Raw genomic sequence first — 25,000 nt, forward strand, 5'->3', positions numbered from 1 at the left:
ATGTGAGGAAATGAGGGAGGGAGTGGGAGGGGCGGGACGGGACTGGGGGGGGGGGGGGGGCACGGGGGTGGTCTGCAGATGGAGAAGCTCAGCGTTAGATTACAGAGGACGCGTCCCAACTGACGAGAGCGTCATAAAACACACTGACGCACGCACACACACACACACACACACACACACACACAGCATTCCAATCCACTCCCGCTGGGCTACGTTGAGGACAGTTTGAATGGCTGGCAGCAGAAGTGTGTGTGGGGCAGAGGGGGGGAGGGGGGAGGTGGTGGGGGGAGGGGGGCTGAATAGACAGTAATGATGAAAGAAAGACGAGATGATGATGAGTGGAAACCAAACGGATGGAGAGGGAGAGAGGATTTCCCTGCTAAATTACATAGGAGGAGATCGCAGCCGTCACAGTGGAAACCGTCGCACCGCACTTCCTAATTAGACACTTGATTGTTGTATTGTCACACGGCGGGGCTATTTACGAACTCCTCCTGAATGCACGGCGTAATTAACCCATTCTGGGCGGGAACCCATTTTGGTGTTAGCATTATGTTATGCTTTAGCTATTGAAAAATAGCAGATCTACAAGCTCATAGCGCGCCACCGAGTGGCGCGCTACGAGCTTGTAGGTCTGCTATTTTTGAAAAATCGAAGAGCGACTGACATAGAATACATTTTTAGAATCTGATCTCAGGTCAGAATGGAAAACTGTCAGGATGTAGAAGACATTTTTAGAAAATTATCTCCGGTCAGAATGGGTTAAATACAGCCACGTAGAGTCTGTGGGGGCTATGGGGCTATAGCCCCCATGAAGAATTAAATAGCCCCTTTTAGCCCCCATGAACATTTTCGTGGACATTTTATATTAACATTAGTTACATTACAGATTTTCTGACTCTGTCACAGGCTGCATACTATGTTACATTCCGAAAATGTGAACCTCTCCACTGGCTGTTCAGAGGTGTTAAAATGGGTTGGGTGCGGCCACCAAGTACTCAAATGCTAATCAGGTTTCTTTTGTTTTCACCTAGCCAGGTATGTATAAATATGCCTACAGTGCAGTGTCAGTGTGATGCTTAGGCTACTTCATTCACAATGAAACCACCACCAGCTAAGAAGGGTCGCTTCGTCCAGACAGAGGAAGCTACAGTTCTCCAGTGATGCCAGCCTGTCGCCGCTTAAACCTGCCGAAGAAGCTACTATTCCAACGGCATTAATTTTCCAATGTAAATTTCACCCAGATTGGACTCGGTTCAGCGGCCGCATGCTGCCCGCCCCCCCCCCCCCCCCCCCCCCCCACACACACACCGACAGTCAGAGAACTGACTCACTAAACAACACTAAACAACGTTGGATTCGTACAGTGCAGAATGCAGATAAGTGTAGGCCTATGTTCTTATTATAATTGTGAGTTTGTTTTTTAACATGCACCGCGAGTCCACGGGAGCCGATCTACAAGCTCACAACGCGTTGCACTGCGAGTAGCCTAGAGAAGGCTGTCAAGTGAGCAGCGCAATCGCGCATGCTATAGAAATATGATCCTAATAAATAAATAAAAAGGTGTCGCTTGCAGGGGCAGTTTCCTTATGGGACTTGCCTCTAGAATGCATGCATAGGCATGCAAGTGCACTCGGCATTTATATATCATATATATAGACTAGTACGAAGTATAATTAAATGATCACAGGCATTCTAGGTCGGGACACATGAAATCCACGTAAATGCCTTTCCGCTAGCTTCACGTCATTATATCAGCGTAAACGCGAGAAAACATCAACTTCTTTTTTTTCACCGCTGGGGGGGGGGGAGGCGGGGCTGCGGATAGCCCCCATGAGGATCATCAGAACTATTCGGGTCTGGTTAAATAGATCTGGTTTTCCTTTGCCCCCCCTCCCCCCCTCCCCCTTCCTCGCAAAGAATGTTTTTTTCTTGCTCTCCGCTGCATGGCTTCCTTTCTTTCTCACCTCTTTTCTCTCTCTGTCTGTCGCCGTTTTTCCCCGACTTATGTTATTGAGATGTTAATGCAAAAATATGACGGCATGGAAACAAACAACACATGGATGGCAGACATGTATAGCTCCCAGCTTCATACCCGTTGTTTTGGTGGCACCTTTTTTTTACCACATAGATCATTAAAAATTAAACAAGTATAAACGGTAATCTTTGTTTGCATCTTTCTGCGAAGGAAAATAAACAATAATAATGGGTATAGCGAGGCTATAGCATCTTCCAAGCCTTGGGTAGTGCGGACATTATCTTTGGGTGAGTGTGCAGTTCTTGGGTAGTGGGGACATTATCTTTGGGTGAGTGTGCAGTTCTTGGGTAGTGGGGACATTATCTTTGGGTGAGTGTGCAGTTCTTGGGTAGTGCGGACATTATCTTTGGGTGAGTGTGCAGTTCTTGGGTAGTGCGGACATTATCTTTGGGTGAGTGTGCAGTTCTTGGCCTTGGGTAGTGTGGACATTATCTTTGGGTGAGTGTGCAGTTCTTGGGTAGTGCGGACATTATCTTTGGGTGAGTGTGCAGTTCTTGGGTAGTGCGGACATTATCTTTGGGTGAGTGTGCAGTTCTTGGGTAGTGCGGACATTATCTTTGGGTGAGTGTGCAGTTCTTGGGTAGTGTGGACATTATCTTTGGGTGAGTGTGCAGTTCTTGGGTAGTGCGGACATTATCTTTGGGTGAGTGTGCAGTTCTTGGGTAGTGTGGACATTATCTTTGGGTGAGTGTGCAGTTCTTGGGTAGTGCGGACATTATCTTTGGGTGAGTGTGCAGTTCTTGGGTAGTGCGGACATTATCTTTGGGTGAGTGTGCAGTTCTTGGGTAGTGTGGACATTATCTTTGGGTGAGTGTGCAGTTCTTGGGTAGTGTGGACATTATCTTTGGGTGAGTGTGCAGTTCTTGGCCTTTTTTTGTCAGGTGAAACCCGACACAACATCGCTCATGAAATGTACGCGACCTTTTCACCATTTCGCCACCTATAGTTAGAGTGATCTGATTGGCTCCTCTAGGCCAATGGGACACGAACCAACGGCAAAAGCTGCCTTCTGGCCAATGGGAAGGAGTTCAAGGAGAGGAGGGTCACATATTCGTATATTAGACGCATATTGCTCAACACTCACGGGGTGACGGGGGAAGGAAGAGTATCCAATCCATATAACAAGTATACACTCAATATTATAACTTCAAACCAAACACAGCTGAAACGGCCGCGAGGCGCGATGTTGTGACACACAAACACACACGTTACTAAATTAATTATCAGACTAATATGGGGGGGAGAACACATGGGAGAAAGCGCACGCAAACAACTGCCACGAGGCGTGATGTTGTGACACAAACACATACACGCAATAATCATACTAATATGGCGAGGAGAACACAACAGAGACAGCACTTGTTTTTTTTACTTTTTTTATTTTTAATTGAACAGGTCATCATCACATGATGATTTTTGTTATGGTTTCTCATTGTTTTGTTGTGGGCAGGCACCATCATGGGGTTTCAAATGGACCCTATAACGGAGGTCTGTCTCTCTGAGAGTGTACAAAATGGTTCCATTTGTACACTCTCAGAGTTGAATAAACACATTTAAGATGTTACAGTGTATCAAACTGGGAGTCTTGGAAATTCAAAAGTTTGAGTATATCACTGGCTTATTGAATCTCTCTCTCTCTCTCTCTCTCTCTCTCTCTCTCTCTCTCTCTCTCTCTCTCTCTCTCGGTGTCTCTCTCCCCTGCAGCCTGTGCGGTGGGTTTCTACAGGTCCCGGGCGTCAGAGGGTGGCTGCTCTAAGTGCCCGCCCCACAGCCACTCTGCCACAGAGGGCGCCACCTCCTGCGACTGCCACGCCGGGTACTACCGCGTCGACACGGACCCCGCGGCAATGGCCTGCACACGTAAGCACACGGCACACACACACGCACACGACACACACACACACGCACACAACACACACACACACACACACACACACACACACACGCACACAACACACACACACACACACACACGCACACAACACACACACCCACGCACACAACACACACACACACACACACACACACACACGCACGCACGCACACACACACGACACACGTGTGGAATGTGCAATTGACCTATAGCTAAGCCCCTCCGCAAACTGCTATGGTCCAATCAAAGCTAAGCATAACATGAGTTAGACCCGAGTGGAATAGTGAGAGAGTGGCGACACGTTTTGATCTCGCTGCAAAGCGGGTGCCGAGGGGATAATTATACTATTCCACTAAACCTCTCCACCAATAGGTTTCCTATATGATGAAACATTGTTTTAACCCATTCTGACCTGAGATCAGATTCTAAAAATGTCAGTCGATTTTTCAAAAATAGCAGACCTACAAGCTCGTAGCGCGCCACTCGGTGGCGCGCTATGAGCTTGTAGATCTGCTATTTTTCAATAGCTAAAGCATAACATGATGCTAACACCAACATGGGTTCCCGGTCAGAATGGGTTAAAAAAGAAATGTCACGCTACACATATTTTTCCAGTGCATACAGTATGGCAGGCCTTGTTGACGTATTTGGAAGAGATGTCGAAGGTCTGGTTCCAAAAAATGAACCAGTATTTAATGTCTAAAACCCATGATATTTATATTGGAACGAATGAGCCCCGGCTGGAAAGGAAGGAGTCCAAGTGGGAGTGTCTTAAAGTGGGAGAGGGCGGAGCGCAGCCCTGGTGCAGATCAGGTAGTTTAAGAACACAACATTAATTGGCACATTTGGCGCAACAACAAAGTGTAAATTAAGCTATGGCTGCTGCTGCACAATGGAGAGCTGCACACGCTGAGGTTGAGTGACAGGCACATTGTTCATAAACACCTCCATGTGAATGGAACACATTAGGGCGTCCTCTCTCTCTGTCACTCTGTCGCTCTCTCTCTCTCTGTCTCTCTGTCGCTCTCTCTCTCTCTGTCTCTCTCTCTCTCTCTCTCTCTCTCTCTCTCTCTCTCTCTCTCTCTCTCTCTCATAAACACATCCATAAGAAAGGAAGACATTATGCCGTTATCTCCAGCTAACAGAGAGAAGCACAATGTCTGCCCTCTATTTATCATCCTATTAGTTATGACGAGCACAATGTCTGTCTGTCTGTCTGTCTGTCTGTCTGTCTGTCTGTCTGTCTGTCTGTCTGTCTCGCTCTCTGTGTGCCTCTGTGAATCACTGTGTGTGTCTCTCTGTGTGTGTGTCTCTCTGTGTGTGTGTCTCTCTGTGTGTGTCTCTCTGTGTGTGTGTCTCTCTGTGTGTGTCTCTGTGTGTGTGTGTGTGTGTGTCTCTCTGTGTGTGTTTCTCTGTGTGTCTCTCTCTGTGTGTGTCTCTCTGTGTGTGTTTCTCTGTGTGTCTCTCTCTGTGTGTGTCTCTCTGTGTGTGTTTCTCTGTGTGTCTCTCTCTGTGTGTGTCTCTCTGTGTGTGTTTCTCTGTGTGTCTCTCTCTGTGTGTGTCTCTCTGTGTGTGTCTCTCTGTGTGTGTCTCCCTGTGTGTCTCTCTGTGTGTGTCTCTCTGTGTGTGTCTCTCTGTGTGTGTCTCTCTGTGTGTCTCTCTCTGTGTGTGTCTCTCTGTGTGTGTCTCTCTGTGTGTGTCTCTCTGTGTGTGTCTCTCTGTGTGTGTCTCTCTGTGTGTGTCTCTCTGTGTGTGTCTCTCTGTGTGTCTCTCTCTGTGTGTGTCTCTCTGTGTGTGTCTCTCTGTGTGTGTCTCTCTGTGTGTGTCTCTCTGTGTGTGTTTCTCTGTGTGTGAGTGTAACTGAATGAGACCTCGGTTGGCATGTCATAAACTTAATTATGCCCTAAATACAGCACATGGTTTGCCAGGCCTGGGAAAACGGAATAGTCCCTCACACAGACACACGCACGCACGCACGCGCACACACACACACACACACACACACACACACACACACACACACACACACACACACACACAGACACGCAGAGAGAGAGAGAGAGAGAGTGCGTAGCAACACATGAAAGTAAAGTCAAACAGAACTCATCCTCAGTCCACCACCATCTGCCCGTATCGCTGCTCATCACCAGGATGTGCCAAACATCTGGCTCCACTCTGGGAGGACTTAGTCTTATTTAGTTAGGCTCCACTCTGGGGGGACTTAGTTTTATTTAGTTAGGCTCCACTCTGGGTGGACTTAGTTTTATTTAGTTAGGCTCCACTCTGGGTGGACTTAGTCTTATTTAGTTAGGCTCCACTCTGGGTGGACTTAGTTTTATTTAGTTAGGCTCCACTCTGGCAGGACTTAGTTAGTGTGATTGCCCTGAGGGCAATCACACTATTGTTTTACTGCACTTTTATTTCTCCTTTATTATTTTTATACTAGATAAACTTTATTTTGGCACGCTACTCCTCCCACAGTTTTTGTCGCACGCACTCGAGCCATATGTCAAAACGACGGGCTACATCGGGAATCGTGTGCGTATCAACTGCTAAGACATTTGTCGGATAGTTTAATTGATATGAATTAATTAGTGCATTAAATTTCCCCATAGACATGAATGGGAAAATGGGAAAATGCAAAAACTCACTTTCAAGTATTTTTTCCTCTGAGACCGTAAGGGCTATACTTACAAGACTTGGAGGAGAGATTCATCATAATTACTAAAATTAATTACCTTAGAAGTATACCGGTCGGCCTCATGGTGGCGCTATAACAGGCAACTTTACGTTTTTGGGTATAACTCTTGAACCGTAGGTCGTAAAATCAAAAATATTTTTTCCCTGGATTCCTTGGGTCATGACGCAACCCATATAGGCCACGCCCATTTGCCTCTAGATAGATTTCCCGCCATTTTGAATTTTGTTCAAAACACACTTTTTGCTCTCCCTCCTACAGATTTTGTCCAAATCTCACAACAATCGGTACACATGATCTCGGGACCTATCCGATTAAAACGGCACAGTCAGATTTTAGATCTTCTGTATCGTTCGGCCGTAATCGTCTTCCGAAGTTAGTGGGAGGGGCCTATTTCACGCAAAACGCCACAATTCACGCACGGAATGTCCGATCCGTCCCAAATCTGAATCGCGTGTCGAGGGTGGCTTAATCAACGCGGAGCCAAAAGCCATTCCATTTTCGACGGCTGCGATGTAGGCAATCACACTTTGCAATTTCCCAGAATTGCCTCTTTCTAGTTTTATTTAGTTAGGCTCCACTCTGGGAGGACTTAGTATTATTTAGTTAGGCTCCACTCTGGCAGGACTTAGTTTTATTTAGTTAGGCTCCACTCTGGGAGGACTTAGTTTTATTTAGTTAAGCTCCACTCTGGGAGGACTTAGTATTATTTAGTTAGGCTCCACTCTGGCAGGACTTAGTTTTATTTAGTTAGGCTCCACTCTGGGAGGACTTTGTTTTATTTAGTTAGGCTCCACTCTGGCAGGACTTAGTTTTATTTAGTTAGGCTCCACTCTGGCAGGACTTAGTTTTATTTAGTTAGGCTTATCCCATACATTTTCCCATACATTATCCCATACATTTTTCCATTATTACACAAATAACCGAGAGATCAAGTTCTCTTGTCGTTTTAAGACATCACAAAAATATGTTTAATAATCTCGTTATGATCGTCTGAATGTATTGGTTACCTTAAGTCCTACGTTATACTGTGTTGTACATGCAGGGTGTCGCACCAAGCACAGAGGAAATAGCTGATCTACAAGACCTGCGTGAGCTTCCTGTTAGCTACCTCCGCTACAGACAACAGACAATTAACTCATTGACTGTCAAGAACGAATTAGACAAGTTGTATATTCGGTTACAACATATATTTTGGGTGAATTAAAATAAGATCTCGGGACAAATTCGTACACAGCCGGCTTCCTTCACTTACCGAAGTTTGACATGCATTAGTCCACGCAGCCCCATTTAATGGCGCTCCCCCTCAGCAGTCCGTCTCCCAGGGGATCGTAACTCCCACGTGTTACCGGCTGATACCGACAAAAAGCCACTCCCCCGACCTACTTCTAAGTTTAGGAATAAGGTTAGGTTTAACCCTTTACGCGTAGCTTATATAAGTTCCGTTTATAGGAATACCAGGCTGAGCCGTAAATCCGCCGGCTGTACGACTGTGTTTTTGTCACGGTCCGTGACATGTGTTGTGTTTTTGTTATGTTCCTGGTTCTTGGTTTTGGTTTTACTTTACACTTGTGTGCTTTTATTTTGCAGTCTGTTAGTGTTTCCTGTGTTGCTCATGTTAACTGTGTTGTGTTGTCTCACCAGTACTCTGATTACCCTAGTAGTGTTTCCACCTTGTCTTGTTAGTTCTTTTAGCCAATCATTGTGATAATTATCTGTTGAGTTCACCTGTGTCTTTGTGTATTTATACAGCCCTGGTTTTGTCTTTTCCCTTAATGTCAGGTCATTGTTGTAAGTCACCAGTGTTCAGTTCATAGTGTGAAGCTCTTAGTCTTGTTCCTAGTAGTCTTTGTTCCGAGTATTCTCCTAGTGTGTTTTCTTCGTGTTTTGTTCCTGGACTTTTGGGAGTTTTGGTCATTAAACTCTCTTGCATTTGAGCTCCTTTGCCTCCGCCTGTCTGTCTTGCACTTGGGTCCTACCTTCCTGCCCCGCACACGTGACAGTTTTGAGGCGATCTTTCCAATATTGGTAAACTGTAGTGTCACTCACCCCCCCCCCTCCCCCCCTCTCTGCACGTCCCCTCCAGAGCCCCCCTCGGAGCCCCAGCAGCTCATCTCGGTGGTCAACGAGACCTCGGTGGTCCTGGAGTGGAGCCCCCCACGGAGGATGGGGGGGCGCAGCGACGTCACCTACCACCTGGACTGCCTGATCTGCCAGGGAGGAGGGGGTGGCGGGGGCGGCGGGGGGTCCTCCTCCTCCTCCTCCTCGTCCGCGGAGGGCTGGCCCCCCAAGCCCCCCCTCGGGAACCGCACCCTGGCCTCGGCGCCCTCCCGACGCACAGGAGGGGGAGGAGGAGGAGGAGACCCCCCGGGGATGCAGGCGGACCAGGGGCTGGTGGGGTCCGGAGGGGTCCTGTCGGGAAGAGGTGAGGTTCAACCGGGAGAGGCTTGGGGGGCTGGAGGGGGTTATTATATATAGTTAACCCATTCTGACCTGAGATCAGATTCATACGAGGTTTCCACTGAGGACACACACTGGTCTGATTTTAAAGGATCACTCACCCACATGTACCTTCATATAATCGCTGATGCTCATTACAATATGTGGTGCTATTGTCTGTTTCTGTGGGCAGTTCAGAAACCCGCCTGCCAGTGGCGTCATTGTTAGGCAATCCGTGCTAATTGAAACTCTTCTTGCAACAGACTCTGAACGCTGCTTAATGCTCACCTTGCAGGAGGATCCGGTCCGGGCAGCGGAGTCGTCGCAGCGTCCGGCTCCCAGCTGTGCGCGGCGTGCGGCGCGGACGTGGCCTTCTCTCCGGACCGGAGGGCGCTGCGCTCCACCCGGGTGGTGGTCAGCGAGCTGAGGGCCCACACGCGCTACACCTTCATCATCCACGCACGCAACGGGGTCTCCCAGGCCAGCGGCGCCACGGGGGCGGGCCAGAGCGCCTCGGTCACGCTCACCACCAACCAAGCAGGTGAGAGATGTCCACCGTTGTCTGTCCTCCCCCATGCAGGTGTGCTTTAAATCTGTTGTAGAACCATAGACTGTAAAAAATATGGACAAAGCGTTCCCTGGGTCTAACATGAACGTAAAATGAAGCCTGTCAGTCCTTGCAATGGAAGTCGCCATCTTTCTAGATCCGTTTTGGCCCAGCTGGCCCATTGGCTGGCCCAGACAACGAGGCGGGACTTCCCCCCTTCTTCTCCGTTTTTATTTTGACTCGAGTGGGAGGGGAATCCCTATCATAGACTGTAACGGTAGCCACGCCCCTCAGAACATGCGCGACTTTATGGTCATTTTTTTAATTAATGGGACCATAATTTTCCAAAAAGAATATTATGACATTAGAAATGAGACTTTAAACTAGTGACTGGAAGAAGAAAGTATTCATGACCATGTTTATTAAGGTAATACAGTCTAGGTGAAGTTGGGCCCAAATACATGGACTTCTATGCGTTTTTCTGGGTCCAATGACAGCGCCACAACAGGCCATTATATGAACTTTCATTTCCTTAGTGGCTTCACAAAATATCTGTCTGACTGCCCCCCTGTGTAGAACCCACACTTTGGAGACACGTACGCAGAAGCGCAAGAAACTATATCAGGATTTTATGATTACAATTTAGGCATTATTGGCAGACGACTTGCAGTAGGCAAGAACAACACAAGGTAATGCATCAAATGCATAGAAATAATCATTAAATCATTAAATCATTAAATCATTAAATCATTAAATAGTCATTAAAGTAAAGTAAACATTGACCCTATCATCCGTCTAACGAGCAAAACGGCTACCTTTGCATTATGCCTGCAAGGCCGTCGAGGCTAGGGCAAGTGCTACGGGTAAGATATGGCATCTGAAGAGTTGAGTTTTAAGACTGCGGTGGAAGATTGGGAGTGAGTCTGCCGTTCTGATAAAATAAAATAAAATAAAAGCAGACAGACAGAAGTAGAGATACAGAAATCATGCATGAAGGAAGCATGAGTTTGAGTCCGTTGCTCTCCCCAGGTTGGCGGAGGGTGTGTAGAGCCCAGGATCACGTTAGATAGTTGTCACAGGGGTGAAAAATGGGTTACAAAATTGTGGGATTGTCGGAAAAGAAAAGAGAGATACAGAAACATGTTTTGTTCTGTGCACCTGCTGCTGGTTCAACCGACTTCCCTCTCGGCGCAATTTACAATTTACAATTTAGGCATTTATCAGACGCTCTTAATCCAGAGCGACTTACATTAAGCAAGAACAAAAAAGCATGGGTATACAATACATCACATAAAAACATTTATCATGAAACATGCGTAAGCTAAGAAAGTAACAGTGGAATATCTATAATGAAACTATACATATAAGCTATATGTACATCTATACTACTATGCTATACATATGTACTATGACGTGCTATGACAATAGCACATACAATGCACTTATAGTGCTGTCTACATAACATGCTATAAGTCTGTATCAAATGCTATCTAAGTCTACAGAATTGCTATCTAAGGGGGTGGGGTAAGTGGGGGTGGGGTAAGGCACAACACCCACCCTCCATCAGGTCCTTGGCCAAGTTTTAGGATAATCGGTTGGATGGTGCTGGAGTTATGTGGTGAAATGGGACACACAGGCCCGCACGCCCACATTCACACACACACACACACACACACACACACACACACCCGCACACACACACACACACACACGCGCGCGCGCGCGCGCGCACACACACACAAGCAATGAGTGTTCCTCTCTCTCTCTGTCTCTCTTATGAACATTAGTCATATGACCTTTGTGTCTCTACTGTGATAACAGTGAATGGAGTGCTGTCAGGACTTGTCTTGTCCCACTGCTGAGTCAACTCTCTGACAAATACATCTCTCAGTGTATGCACTAGCTGTGCTGTGCTGTGCTGTGCTGTGCTGTGCTGTGCTGTGCTGTGCTGTGCTGTGCTGTGCTCTGCTGTGCTCTGCTGTGCTGTGCTGTGCTGTGCTGTGCTGTGCTGTGCTCTGCTGTGCTGTGCTGTGCTGTGCTGTGCTGTGCTGGGCTGTGCTGTGCTGTGCTGTGCTGTGCTGTGCTGTGCTGTGCTGTGCTCTGCTGTGCTCTGCTGTGCTGTGCTGTGCTGTGCTGTGCTGTGCTGTGCTGTGCTGTGCTGTGCTGTGCTGTGCTGTGCTCTGCTGTGCTCTGCTGTGCTGTGCTGTGCTGTGCTGTGCTGTGCTGTGCTGTGCTGTGCTGTGCTGTGCTGTGCTCTGCTGTGCTGTGCTGTGCTGTGCTCTGCTGTGCTGTGCTGTGCTGTGCTGTGCTGTGCTGTGCTGGGCTGTGCTGTGCTGTGCTGTGCCGTGCCGTGTGTGCGTGCATTCGAACTGCATGGCGAATTGTTCCGGTAGATTTGTATTTTCAAAATATGTTTATACATTTGAAAACTCGATATGGGACATTCAGCATAATGAGTACATTTTACTTTGGGTACTTTCTAAGTACATTTTCATGCCACTCCTTTTATACTTTTACACATTTTGAATTCCGGCGTTTTATTCATAACAAAGTATTTCTACGTTGCAGTATTGATGCTTTTACTTAAATAAGAAATGTGAGTAGTATTTTGTGGCGGCTGTGACTCAGGAGGCAGCAGGTCGTCCAATGATCCCTGCAGTCGGCGGTTCGAATCCCGGCTCCTCCTCCTCATGTCCACATGTCGAAGTGTCCTTGGGCAAAGACACTGAACCCCACATCGCACCCATTGGGGAGTGAGTGACGCTGCATGGTGTGGACTGTTCGCCTTGCACTTCACCTCCCAATGTACAGTATGTATGGATGAATGGACCGTTGTAAAGCGCTTTGAGCACTTGTAAAAGCCCTATAAAAATGCAATCCATTATTTTTCAACCACTGGTCTATACAATCTATACGGTACATCCAGGGGGTCATGTGATCGGCTGCAGTCTGCTCACGCTCCCTACACACTCGCACCATGCAGCTCTGTCTCTGCCCAGGCCTCTCTCGCCTCGCTCCTCTTCATGGGCGGTTTGACACCCGTACGTGGGCGGATGGATCAGCATGCAGGCTTTGTCTATTCCACGGCGTTGCAGATCTTCTCCTTCAAGTCCGTCTCCCACAGGAGGCCTGTGGATGTAGCGCTGGATGGATGGATACGTGTGGGTCCATCTGACTCCCACAGGAGGCCTGTGGATGTAGCGCTGGATGGATGGATACGTGTGGGTCCATCTGACTCCCACAGGAGGCCTGTGGATGTAGCGCTGGATGGATGGACACGTGTGGGTCCATCTGACTCCCACAGGAGGCCTGTGGATGTAGCGCTGGATGGATGGATGGATACATGTGGGTCCATCCGACTCCCACAGGAGGCCTGTGGATGTAGTGCTGGATGGATGGATACGTGTTGGTCCATCTGACTCCCACAGGAGGCCTGTGGATGTAGTGCTGGATGGATGGATACGTGTTGGTCCATCCGACTCCCACAGGAGGCCTGTGGATGTAGCGCTGGATGGATGGATGGATACGTATGGGTCCATCTGACTCCCACAGGAGGCCTGTGGATGTAGCGCTGGATGGATGGATACGTGTTGGTCCATCCGACTCCCACAGGAGGCCTGTGGATGTAGTGCTGGATGGATGGATACGTGTGGGTTCATCCGACTCCCACTCCTGCTTCCAGGATGCTGCCATCCATGTGTTAGTTCTGTCGTTTTCCACCAGCTAAATGATGGAGTTGCAAACCAAATGGACCCTTATAGGTTGAAACCAAATGGACCCTTATAGGTTGTTAACTCTAAACCAAATGGACCCTTATAGGTTGTTAACTCTAAACCAAATGGACCCTTATAGGTTGAAACCAAATGGACCCTTATAGGTTGAAACCAAATGGACCCTTATAGGTTGTTAACTCTAAACCAAATGGACCCTTATAGGTTGTTAACTCTAAACCAAATGGACCCTTATAGGTTGTTAACTCTGAGAGTGTAAAATGTAACCAAATGGACCTGTACGGGTCCATTTGGTTACATTATTGTTACACATCTGCATTACTTATTTTACAAGAAGTATACACAATTAGAGAATGTAGAAGAATTGTTGTTTTATTTTATTTTTTGTTTTTTTTATAAACGTTTGCCAAAAGCATGGAATTGTAGACAAGATCTTATCCAACGACGACAAAATATTCTTTAGTTTTGGGTCTGAGAGAGGCTGAACCTCATCGAATTTACAATTACAATTTTTACATAGCAGATGCTCTTAATCCAGAGCGATTTACAATAAGCAAGATCAAAAAAGCATGGCAATACATCACATATAAGTAGTTATCATGAAGCATGCATAAGCTAAGGCTATAAACTATACATATACTATACTATCCCATTCTGACCTGAGATCAGATTCATACGAGGTTTCCACTGGACACACACTGGTCTGATTAACCCATTCTGACCTGAGATCAGATTCTAAAAATGTCAGTCGTTCTTCGAATTTTTCAAAAATAGCAGACCTACAAGCTCGTATCGCGCCACTCGGTGGCGCGCTATGAGCTTGTAGATCTGCTATTTTTCAATAGGTAAAGCATAACATGATGCTAACACCAAAATGGGTGCCCGGTCAGAATGGGCTATACTATACTATGACTACATACAATGCAATTCTAGTGCTGTCTATACGTAACATGCTATACAGTAAGTCTGTATAAAATGCTATCTACGTCAACATAAGGTTCTATCTAAGGGGGTCCGTGGGGGTCCGTGGCTCAAAAGCTGAATAAATAATGGATCTTTATTCTTGAAATGAAAGTGGTTGAAAACCCTGTAGGGATGGAGATGGAGGGATAGGAGCTGAAACCCTGTAGGGATGGAGATGGAGGGATAGGAGCTGAAACGCTGTAGGGATGGAGATGGAGGGATAGGAGCTGAAACCCTGTAGGGATGGAGATGGAGGGATAGGAGCTGAAACCCTGTGGGGATGGAGATGGAGGGATAGGAGCTGAAACGCTGTAGGGATGGAGATGGAGGGATAGGAGCTGAAACCCTGTAGGGATGGAGATGGAGGGATAGGAGCTGAAACCCTGTAGGGACGGAGATGGAGGGATAGGAGCTGAAACCCTGTAGGGACGGAGATGGAGGGATAGGAGCTGAAACCCTGTAGGGACGGAGATGGAGGGATAGGAGCTGAAACCCTGTAGGGACGGAGATGGAGGGATAGGAGCTGAAACCCTGTAGGGATGGAGATGGAGGGATAGGAGCTGAAACTCTGTAGGGATGGAGATGGAGGGATAGGAGCTGAAACCCTGTAGGGATGGAGATGGAGGGATAGGAGCTGCTGTAGGGATGGAGGGATAGGAGCTGCTGCCTTAGCTGTATCACGCACTGCAGGGCTCGACACTACTCAGGTCTCAGAGGCACTGGCCTGTTGGGAGATGAGAACTTCTGACATCCGGCTTAGTTTAAAAAAAATAAGAAAGCAATATTGTACAAGTTCTACTTGCAGTAGCAAAACATGATCTGTACTTGCAAGTATACAGGTCATGTTTTACTGACCTTGTATTGTATAGTATACAGGTCATGTTTTACTTGCCCGAAGGTCATTCCCACTTGCCTGAAAAGTAAATCAAATCGATTCACGTTAAATCCAATCGGTATAACTGCCGAGGGGAGACGTGGTCACTTTGACGATCTGAATGAGCGCGACTGCTGTACTGTTAAAAAGGTAGCATTATTTGTTCTTTCATGAATAACCAATATTATTTAATTAATGAAGACGACGGTTGCTTCCCCATTCAAACACGCTCGCCTGTCGGGGGGGCAACATGAAAGCAAACTCCACACTTGCCCCAACCTTTCGTTTACTGGGCAGTCAGATAACCGTTGGTGTCAGAGGATGCCATCAGTGGTGTTTCCAGTCAGGGGGGGGGTTTCCATTTAGCACTTTGCAATTTAACACTTCTGGGGTCATGTCACGTCTGCTCAGGCTTGTGTGTTGCACACACACACACACACACACACACACACACACAATTTAACACTTCTGGGGTCATGTCACGTCTGCTCAGGCTTGTGTGTTGCACACACACACACACACACACACACACACACACACACACACACACACACACACACACACACACACATGTTTTTGCTTAAGTTGCTAAATTCAAAATGTAGATAGTTGATCTACATTTTGTGCATGCGTGAGTGAGTGAGTGCGTGCGTGGGTGTGTGTGAGCCAGAAGGGTGGGCTGTGCGTGTGCATGTGCACGTTGCTGCGTGTGTGTGTGTGTGTGTGTTCATGTGCACGTTGCTGCGTGTGTGTGTGTGTGTGTGTGTGTGTGTGTGTTCATGTGCACGTTGCTGCGTGTGTTGGACGCGTTGAACAGCTCTGCAACTTTATGATGTGTTTCATTTTGCATTGGGAGTGTCAGCCAGAATGTGGGTGTGGGTGTTTTCACACGCTCGCTCACTCGCCCTTGGGCCCCCGAAGGCACGTGTGCGGGTCGGTGTAAGTTTGCAATGCGTGCGTGTGTGTGTGTGTGTGTGTGTGTGTGTGTGTGTGTGAGTGTGAAAGTATGTGAAAGTGTGTGTGTGCGTTTCCTTTCAACTGTCTCTGTTTTCAGTTTTTTTACTGTGGCGTTTAGGAACAGACCCACCTGCCTGGATTCCAGCTGCCTCAGGGAAATAACTTAACAGTGGGAGTTTTTTTACTTACGTGTGTGTGTGTGTGTGTGTGCCTGCGTGCGTGTGTGTGTGTGTGTGTGTGTGTGTGTGTGTGTGTGTGTGTGTGTGTGTGTGTGTGTGTGTGTGTGTGTGTGTGTGTGTGTGTGTGTGTGTGTGTGTGTGTGTGTGTGTGCCTGCGTGCGTGCGTGCGTGCGTGCGTGCGTGCGTGCGTGCGTGCGTGCGTGCGTGCGTGTGTGTGTGTGTGTGTGTGTGTGTGTGTGTGTGTGTGTGTGTGTGTGTGTGTGTGTGTGTGTGTGTGTGTGTGTGTGTGTGTGTGTGTGTGTGTGTGTGTGTGTGAGTGCGTGCGTCTGTTTGTATGGGGAAGGTGTCAAGTGCAATCGACAGACGCGAGCCATATGGTCTGATGATATGATATGATATGATAAACAGAGGACACACCAACGTATGGAGAGAGAGAGAGAGAGAGGGGGGGTGGAAGAGAGAGAGAGAGAGAGAGAGAGAGGGGGGGTGGAGGAGAGAGAGAGAGAGAGAGAGAGAGAGAGGGGGGTGGAAGAGAGGGACAGAGATAGAGAGAGAGAGAGAGAGAGAGGGGGTGGAGGAGAGAGAGAGAGGGGGGGTGGAAGAGAGGGACAGAGATAGAGAGAGAGAGGGGGTGGAGGAGAGAGAGAGAGGGAGAGAGGGGGTGGAGGAGAGGGAGAGAGAGAGAGAGAGAGAGGGGGTGGAGGAGAGAGAGAGAGGGAGAGAGGGGGTGGAGGAGAGGGAGAGAGTGAGAGAGAGAGAGGGGGGTGGAAGAGAGGGACAGAGATAGAGAGAGAGAGAGAGAGAGAGGGGGTGGAGGAGAGAGAGAGAGGGGGGGTGGAAGAGAGGGACAGAGATAGAGAGAGAGAGGGGGTGGAGGAGAGAGAGAGAGGAGAGAGGGGGTGGAGGAGAGGGAGAGAGAGAGAGAGAGAGAGGGGGTGGAGGAGAGAGAGAGAGGGAGAGAGGGGGTGGAGGAGAGGGAGAGAGAGAGAGAGAGAGGGGGGTGGAAGAGAGGGACAGAGATAGAGAGAGAGAGGGGGTGGGGGAGAGAGAGAGAGAGGGAGAGAGGGGGTGGAGGAGAGGGAGAGAGAGAGAGAGAGAGGGGGGTGGAAGAGAGGGACAGAGATAGAGAGAGAGAGAGAGAGGGGGTTGGAGGAGAGAGAGAGAGAGAGAGAGAGAGAGAGGGGGGTGGAAGAGAGGGACAGAGATAGAGAGAGAGAGAGAGAGAGGGGGTTGGAGGAGAGAGAGAGAGAGAGAGAGAGAGGGGGGTGGAAGAGAGGGACAGAGATAGAGAGAGAGAGAGAGAGAGAGGGGGTGGAGGAGAGAGAGAGAGGGGGGGTGGAAGAGAGGGACAGAGATAGAGAGAGAGAGAGAGAGAGAGGGGGTGGAGGAGAGAGTTCCCTGGGGAACACCAGACAGTGTGAAGTAGGTCATGTTCTCAGGAGTGCTGGGCCACGGGGTGTGTTGTGGTGACTGTCACCTGGATGGATGCACAGTGGACTGCATGTGTTTAACTACACGGCTGTGTGTCTGCATGAGAACATGCATCCATGGACGGACGGATGGGTGCCATGGTGGGACGGAAATGCTACCACAATTTGAACTGAAGACTAGTCTCTCTCTCTCTCTCTCTCTCTCAATTTTCAATTCAATTCAGTTAGCTTTATTGGCATGAATGTAGTAGCTACAGTATTGCCAAAGCATGAAGTTCAACAAAAGAACCAAACAAAATAAAATAAATACAAAATATAACAGAAACAAGCAAATAGAGAACATTACTTTTCACAATACAATATGAAAATACTGTAAAAATGTACAGTATTAAATGTGTCCGTGGTGTGTCGAGATGGTTCGTGTCAGGATAATAGTCATTGTGTATATTTTTCTAAGTGTCCCTCATTGTGTGACATGCAGTCACACATACTGTGCAGCCAGATGTGCTGCAGGTCCCTCTCCCAACACAATGAGTTGTTTGTCATTGTCACGCAACTCTTTAAACTTTGGGATCAACAACTCAAATTTATTAAAATAATGTGGTTCTTATATTATTATATTTATTACAATGAATAGAAAGTGAATCTCTCTCTCTCTACATAACTACGTCCTCCTCCACCTTGAGAGCTCGATCCTGTAGGTTCACACTCTATAACATACGACGAATTAGACCGTTCCTCACCCAGGAATCAGCCCAGCTCCTAATCCAGACAACAGTCTTGTCAAAACTTGACTATTGTAACTCCCTCCTTACTGGCCTACCAGCATGTGCACTTAAGCCTCTCCAGCTGATCCAAAATGCCGCAGCTCGCTTGGTCTTCAACCAGCCAAAATTCTCACATGTCTCCCCCCTGCTCCGCTCCCTCCACTGGCTCCCGGTCGCTGCCCGCACAGAATACAAAACTCTGATGCTGGCATTCAAAGCAACCAAAGGTATGGCTCCCCCATATCTTGCAAGTATGATTGAACCCTACAAACCCTCCCGCGCACTCAGATCAGCTAACGCAGGGAAGCTGGAAGTACCCTCACTAAAAACGCCGGGTCAACGCTCCACACGTCCCAAACTCTTCTCCCTTCTGGCTCCAAAACTGTGGAATGCACTTCCCATGGCAGTCAGAACTGCAGCATCACTCCCAATCTTCCGCCGTAGTCTGAAAACCCACCTTTTCAGACTCCATCATGGCCCATAGCACTTACTCTACCCTAGATAGCACTTCTGTAGACTTAGATAGCATTTGAAACAGACTTATAGCATGTTATGTAGACAGCACTAGAATTGCATTGTATATAGTCATAGCACGCCATAGTACATATGTATAGCATAGTAGTATATATGTAAAGTTTATACGTATAAATTTCATTATATAGATATTCCACTGTTACTTTCTTAGCTTACGCATGTTTCATGATGAATGTTTTTATGTGATGTATTCCCATGCTTTTGTTCTTGCTTAATGTAAGTCGCTCTGGATTAAGAGCGTCTGCTAAATGCCTAAATTGTAAATTGTAAATTGAGAGCGTCTCTGAAGTCATCGGTGCGCCGCAATAGCACAGCGGTTCTCAGACTTCTATAATACAGTAACTAAAACGTCACATCACCAATATCCTAATCTACCTACTGGGCATGCAAAGTTGCAAACTACTGAGGTTTGGCCTGGGAGGTGGAGGGGATGGGGCGGCCGACCGGGCGTTCCGATTCTCACGGGACGCTCTGCCTCTAAAGGGAAATCGGCTGAGTCAGTCAGTCGACTGCTTTAAAACACATTTGTTTCGTAAGCACTTTGTTTTTCGTTTAAATGTAGTTTTATTGTATGTGCTCTGCAGGTCATTGCTTTATTGCCTTTATTGCTTTTATTTGCCTTGTTTCATCTCACTGTAGCTTTATTGCTTTTGTGCTTTTTTTCAGTTCAGCACCTTGTAGCCTTGCTTTTTGAAACACTTCATGAATTAAGTTCACAGAGTTCTCTCTCTGTCTCTCTCTCAATTCAATTCAATTCAATTCAATTCAATTCAATTCAATTCAACAGGCTTTATTGGCATGACGTTTTACAAGTGTTGCCAAAGCACAATCACAGATATTACAAACAACATAACAACATAATATCAATGACATGAAATAATAAATAAAAATAATATAAAATAAAGCTGGTGGTGCAGAAAATAAAACATGGCATACTGTATGTGTGTCCTACTGGTTGTCCCTTTTCTTGTGACAGGAATTGACATATTTTTTATTTTGCAGCCAAAACTGCACATTCTTTCTGTCCCCACCAGAAGGACTGGTAATCTTTCCCTTTCTGTCATACTTCGGAATTCTGGGAAATTTGTTTCAAATTTTGGGAAGAACTCCTCTCTAATATTTGTGTAGTTTTTACATTGTGTTAAAAAGTGTAACTCTGTCTCTATAGCTCCGTCATCACAGTGACAGCACACACTCTCACACACTCTCTCTCTCTCTCTCTCTCTCTCGTCTCTCTCTCTCTATCTCTCCCTCTCCCTCCCTCTCTCTCCTCTCTCTCTCTCTCTCTCTCTCTCTCTCTCTCTCTCTCTCTCTCTCTCTCTCTCTCTCTCTCTCTCTCTCTCTCTCTCTCTCTCTCTCTCTCTCCCTCTCCCTCTCCTCTCCCTCTCTCTCTCTCTCTCTCTCTCTCTCTCTCTCTCTCTTCTATGTCTCTCTCTCTCTCTCTCTCTCTCTCTCTCTCTCTCTCCCTCTCTCTCTCTCTCTCTCTCTCTCTCTCTCTCTCTCTCTCTCTCTCTCTCTCTCTCTCTCTCTCTCTCTCTCTCTCTCTCTCTCTCTCTCTCTATGTCTCTCTCTCAGCTCCCTCTCCGGTCACGGCCATCCAGGCCAGTGACGTGACGAGGCACAGCTTGGTGTTGTCGTGGCAACAGCCCCATCGACCCAACGGGGTCATCCTGGAGTACGAGGTCAAGTTCTATGAAAAGGTCAGAACCAACCAGCCTCACAGCACTGCTCTGGGGTCAGCCTTAATTACCATTTCCAATGTCAGCACGTCCATACGTACACATTCCTATGCATGGAGGTAAAGTTCTCAGTCATTTGGAATCCATTGACATCAGCATGTCTGGATAGATATATAGAGAGTTACTGAACAAACGCTTTACAGTAACGATTTACTTTACTTTACTGTTGTCTTAATCATAAAATATCACACACTATACATTCAAACCAGTAAGACGCGCAAACGCGGGAAGCGAACGCAGCTGAGACCCTGCAGATCATGTCTGTCTGTCTGTGTGTCTGTCCCGCTGTTACTGTATATGTGGACCTGGCCCTTTTGTGCCCATATATGGAGCTGAGTGGACCTGGCCCCTTTTGTGCCCATATATGGAGCTGAGTGATTGCTGATGCAACACACTCCATATTTGGATAGCGGGACAGACAGACAGACACACAGACACACAGACAGACACACAGACAGACATGATCTGCTAGGTCTCATAGTAAGTGCTCACTGCGTTCGCAATCAATGTTCTGTATTTATTTTATTTTACCATATTGTTATTATGTAACATTATGTGCAAATACACTAAACTATAAACTAAACAAAATGTCCGTTGCTCTTCGCCCAGCTTTGACACGTGCGTTTTACATTTCGGTCGGGCATGTCTGTGGATCTCTATAGGACCAGAAGGAGAGGTCCTACCGCATCATGAGGACGTCGTCGCGCAGCGCTGACGTCGGCGGTCTGAGCGCGCTCACTGTGTACGTGTTCCACGTGCGCGCGCGCACGGCGGCCGGCTACGGAGACTTCAGCGCCCCGTTCGAATTCTCCACCAACTCAGGTACAGTATGCACTGTCTTATGTGTTGATTTGGGATTTCAGGAGTACAATATTATGCTACGTTTGGCTCCACTACAGGTTTACACGCACGCACACAGTCACACACACACACACACACACAATTTCAATTCGGGATTTCAAGTCAATTTCTTCTTTGTTTTTATTCAAAAGATTTTCTTTTTTTTTTTTACACCAAATAATAATAACAGTAAATAACAGTAAAACATACGAATCAATGAAAACAAAAAACCGAAGAAACAAAAAACATACAGTACATAAAAAAGAAAACAGAAAAACAGCTTGACATAACTACTAGTACAGCATTTTCCAAGTTGAGTTAGGCATGAGAAGAGCTGGAGACATGACTCACAATACACTTCAGTTATATAAAAGCATTGTTTTCAGACACAACAAACACTACATGACACTTTTTACAGACCCAACAACCTCTACACATATATTGAAACACCCAAATACAATATCACAGAAGTCCATCTAAGTATGAAACTGTCCATTTTTTATTGTAACCTTGCGGTCATTTCTTCCATTATATTCTTCTTTGCTTTTAGTGGGTTTCTCTTCATTTTGTCGTGGGATGCTTTTCTTTCTTCTTTCTTGTTATTTTTTCTGTTGTGTGTGTGGACTCTTTGGCCAGGCAGCACAATGAGCACATTAGTGGTATTTCTGTCTTGCTGTTGGTCGTCATGGCTGCCACAGTTCCCTTAAGGTCTGTGGGAGTTGTGACAGCTCCATAGCGTATACTGACTAACTGATAAGCTTTACGTAACGTCTTCAAACTTTACTTTGACTACCACTGTTGTCAATTTATGTTTATGCTCTTACTCTTGGTTGTGTTTGCTCCTTTGTGGGGAGGCGGCCTTTTTTTTTTCCGACAGCATTCTATTAGCCGACGGGGCAACGATCCGATCCGCAGCGGGGGGGGACATTCGCTTGCGATGCGAAAAAGCAAATGGTCCGACATGCGCTGCTCCCGTGCTTGCGGTTATAGGGTTAGGTTAGGATTGAGGTTTCGGATCAATATGCTGTCGGAAAAAAGACCTGCACCCCCCTTTGTGCCTGTTTTAACTTGATTGTTTATATTGTTGTTTTTACTGTAACAGCACTTTGTAACTTTGTTTTGAAAAGTGCTCTATAAATAAAATGTACTTACTTACTTACTACTTCAACTCTTCAGACTCAACTCAACTCAACTCAACTCAACTTTATTTATAAAGCACATTTAAAACAACCATAGCTGCCACAAAGTGCTGTACAGTACATAGGTAAAACAGTAAGTAAACGCATAGACTAAAAACACAGAATACAAAGACAACACACAAAACAAGGGAAGGAGGGTGGGGGAGGCTAGTTCAGGAACAGAGGTCTCATGCTGTGTTAAAAGCCAAAGAATAAAAGTGCGTTTTAAGCGAGGTTTTAAAAATGGCCAAAGAGGGGGCCTGCCTAATTTGCAGGGGGAGGTCGTTCCAGAGCTTGGGGGCAGCGACTACTGACTGAAGATGGCCAAGATGTACAGATGGAGCGCTTACGTTTCACATTGTGTTTTGTGTTTACGTGTACACAGTAGTACAATATAGGTATATATCCACCAAAGAGAAAAGATATACTCTCTCCCACCATGCAATAGCAACTCCTACACACACACACACACACACACACACACACACACCTCAGATGTACATGCATGTCCCACCCCTCGGGCACCATTATGTTCTTCCAGGAGAAGTTTCTCATGTTTTGAACGTCCACCCATCGCTGAAGGTCGACTACGAACGGTGGACAGATATATATTATGGACCATATTATTATGGAGACCACTGTAACCCGTTCAGTACTGTTTTAAGGATTATGTTATGCTTTAACTATTGAAAAATCTTTAGCCTATATCTTAGCCTATATATTCTTTCAGAGCGAACGTTTTTAACTCAAATATTTGCTTCTGGGGGTTTCAGATGGGGGTTGACGGCCAATTACATATAATTGTTGGGGTCCTTGACATGAAATAGTTTGAGCGAATCTTAGCCTATATATATTCTTTCAGAGCAAACGTCTTTAACTCAAATATTTGCTTCTGGGGGTTTCAGTCAGATGGGGGTTGACGGCCAATTACATATAATTGTTGTCCTTAGTTAGTTAATAGTTTGAGCACCACTGACAACAGAAACATAAGGTTTTTCAGAAAACTGTCATGATTTAGAAGACATTTGTAGAATCTGGCCTCATAGGCCTCTGCAGCCAAATAGGTATTTTTTACGTCTTCAGGTCTTTATAGTGGTTTGTGATACATCGTGGTCGTAATGCAACATACATTAGCATTGGGTTGCTATAGCTATAGCGGCCAACAGACCTTGTTGCCCTGCAGGCCAAAGACCGGCCGTTCCAGAGAGTTCTGTGAAAACCATCGATTGTAACCCCCCCCCCCCTCTCCACCGACGTTAGATCCGTTCCCTCTGATTGGTGAAGGAGTTAACCCCGCCCTCCTGCTGCTGTCCGTCAGTGGTGTTGGAATTCTACTGCTGATCTCCGCTACCATCGTCGTCGTGGGCCGCAGGTACAGTGCACGCACGCACGCACGCACGCACGCACACACGCACACACACGCACACATGCAATTACAATTACAAACAATTACAATAAACCGAGGTGGCAGGTTTGCAAACAATGATCGAGTGAATACCAGACACTCCAGATCCTTACGAGGCAGATTACATAATATACAACATAAAATAAAATACCATAAAATAAAATAAAATACAGCATTTAGGCCTGTGACAGGAGACACATGTTCCTACTTGAAGAGCTGGGATTGTCTTCTAACTCCAGGCTCTATAGAAACAAACTGGGCCGTCCTGAATACTTCATCATTAAATAACCAGTCTAACTTCTGTCCATCATCTTCCCAGAATAGATCAGGACAAACTTATACAACTTATGTACGCGCACTCCCTAGAGGCTATGGAAAAAACATTTTCCCTGCATCGCTCCACATCTGCCGGTTTCTGGAAAACACCTTGTTTTTGTTAGTCGCACAGATTTCATCCAAATCTCACGCAGATCGGTACACATGATCTCTGATGACTACAGAGATCATGTGTACCGATTTGTGTGTGATTTGGATGAAATGATCATCCAAATGATCAAGACGAGTCTGTATAGATTTCTCAGATTCTACACTGATTGGCTAAGATTGCCTTCCAAAGTTTTCAGGAGTGGCCCGTTTTGTACAAAATGCTGCACATCCAGAATTCTATCCTCAGAGATGCTATGCTAAGAAAATTGTTGCAAAAAAGACAAAAACATGTTTATATTACTCCTAAACATTTTGCCAAACATCACACACACTCCTATGCACCTGGTGGAGACCTGTGCCCAGAAGGGCACTTCTTCTAGTT

General features: G+C 46.6%; 1 pseudogene across 1 annotated transcript in view; it reads left to right on the forward strand.

Moving 5' to 3' along the window:
* Window positions 1-25,000, forward strand: part of LOC308326309 (ephrin type-A receptor 4-A-like) — a 51,936-nt pseudogene that overhangs the window by 20,376 nt on the left and 6,560 nt on the right. Inside the window, exons 6-11 of the transcript XR_013966225.1 lie at window positions 3,743-3,898; window positions 8,696-8,836; window positions 9,344-9,589; window positions 20,606-20,730; window positions 21,432-21,591; window positions 24,048-24,159. The product of XR_013966225.1 is annotated as an ephrin type-A receptor 4-A-like (transcript). The remainder of the gene's footprint in view (window positions 1-3,742; window positions 3,899-8,695; window positions 8,837-9,343; window positions 9,590-20,605; window positions 20,731-21,431; window positions 21,592-24,047; window positions 24,160-25,000) is intronic.

Source organism: Protomyctophum bolini (genome assembly GCF_963924005.1).
Source record: "Protomyctophum bolini genome assembly, chromosome: 12".
Classification (NCBI taxonomy): Eukaryota; Metazoa; Chordata; class Actinopteri; order Myctophiformes; family Myctophidae; genus Protomyctophum; species Protomyctophum bolini.